This window comes from Apodemus sylvaticus, chromosome 22, assembly GCF_947179515.1.
Source record: "Apodemus sylvaticus chromosome 22, mApoSyl1.1, whole genome shotgun sequence".
Taxonomy (NCBI): Eukaryota; Metazoa; Chordata; class Mammalia; order Rodentia; family Muridae; genus Apodemus; species Apodemus sylvaticus.
In genome coordinates, this window is record NC_067493.1 from 12,846,152 (window position 1) to 12,848,151 (window position 2,000).

A 2,000-nucleotide genomic window follows, 5' to 3' on the forward strand; every position below is an offset into this window, starting at 1 on the left:
CAATGGTCAGTCCTCTGGGTTAGAATTCTTATTAGATGGCCTTTTGTCTTCACACCAGAGAACCCATTATAAAATCAACTGGAAATCATCGCATCCCACTCAACACTTCAAGACTAGGATGATGTGTCTTTTGGGGACCTGAGTTTCCACATTTAGCTGTTACATTTTGTGCTTAGATGTTCCCCATCATTGGGCAGAATGGAGAAATGTGAACAACTTGAGCCAAGAAGAAGAGAAAGGGGAGCCCATCAACATGAAAAAATAAATAAGTGTTGGTGTGGTTGATGGGACTGTAAGTACCTCAGTGTCCCCTCAACCCTAGAAATGAGTTCACACTGCCAGAGCAGAAGAGGTTACCCCCAGCCTAGTGATTCATGGTACAATTGGGACACCTTACACATTTAGTGCTAGTTACAGCCAATCTATATTTTAAGGTTAAAATTATAACATATACACAGCATAGAATATTTGTTTGTTCAAAGAGGGTACGGTATAGACAGGACAACCTGAATGGCAGTTTCCTCTCTGAATGGCATTGATGAGGAAAGGCAGAAATGTCCAGAAAATGTCACTGGCCATTTTGTATGTTGGGAGTGCAGGTACAATGCAGACTTTAACATATTCATAAAATAGCACTCACTGGTTTCTTATCTATTAAGCTGATGCAGAACCATATAAACTTGTGCAAGATATATAAAGTTTAGATGGACAGCCTCATCCATTGCTAGTCACAGAGGCATAGGGTATTAAAGGAGTTTCTTACAGAGATCATTTCAAACACCTCAGCGAAAGATAGTTAAACAGAGCTTGATAAGTTAATTCCTAAATAGCCAAAAGCTTTGGAAAATTAGTGAAAAACATAAAAGAATGTTTTTTTTATTTCAAACCTTTTTATTGATTCTCTGAGAATGTCATACCATGCACCCCAATCCCACTCATTTCCCTGTCCCCTCATACATGCCCTCCTCCCTTGCAAACTACACCCCCAACAGAGAAGAAAGTCTCCTTGTGGAAGTTGTAGTGTGTCACAGTGTGTCTCACAATATACCCTTTTGTTCACAATTCTTTGCTTGCAAGGGTTCCTGACTCCCTCACATGCACCACCAGGGGAAGCTCTCCTGCCCTGCCCCAGCTGGGCCATCCAATGCAGCAGCCAGCAAGGGGTAGTGTTCTGCCCCATTTGTGCATAATGACTCTGGACACGGGTCATCGTGCATGGAGGATGCCTGTGCTTACCCCACATCAAGTGACTGGTGATCATCTTAGGCTAGCTCCTCTTTTGGGCCCCATTAGGGCTGGACTGCTGGTTGTCTAAGGCTTGCTCCTTGCTTGGCCGCTCAGGTGGCCCCAGGCAGGGGTCATATGTCTCAGGCTCACTCCCACCCTAGACCTGCAGTCCCAGGAATGTTTTGTCTCCCCTTGGGCTCACTCTTTGCCCTGGGAGCCCATCCCGACCTGCATGGCTGGTGGCCATTTCAGGCTCACTTTCTTCAGGGAGTGTTAGGCTACTAATCATTCAGATTTTCACAGGGCAGAGCACTGAGGATAGACATAGCCTTTCTCCTCTCTGCCACTTAGTGAAGCACACGTGACACAGCAGCCATGCATGCAATGTCTCTATGGGCAGGAGATTTTATGTGTCTCACTGGCCAATTCTGGGTATGTGTGTCTCTGTGTGTGTGCCTATGTGTGCATGTGTGGGCCAGAGGGAGTCTCAAATGTCATTCCTCAGGGAATATTTTGGGGGGCCAATATCCTTCAATGACCTGAGACTGCCTAAGACTGACCTGCGTGCTTGGGATCCACTCTACCTGGTTTCCTATCTAGCACCAAGTCCAGCTTTTTTCTGTTTGTTTTCTCAATGGCCTCTTGGAATCAAAATCGTGTCCTCACATTTGCATGGTAAGTCCTTTACCAACTGAATCATCCCTTTAGAACCCAGTTATCAGACCAGAACGTGAAGCTTGGATCATTTTCCATCTTCTATACTGTCAGTAAAA

The 2,000-nt window shown here is 45.1% G+C and overlaps 1 non-coding gene across 1 annotated transcript; it reads right to left on the bottom strand.

Annotated features, from left to right (window-relative positions):
- Nucleotides 1-1,496: 1,496 nt before the first annotated feature.
- Nucleotides 1,497-1,628, bottom strand: LOC127673457 (small nucleolar RNA SNORA17). The gene has a single exon (XR_007975186.1). It is a non-coding gene; the product is annotated as a small nucleolar RNA SNORA17 (small nucleolar RNA).
- Between the last annotated feature and the right edge of the window lie 372 nt (nt 1,629-2,000).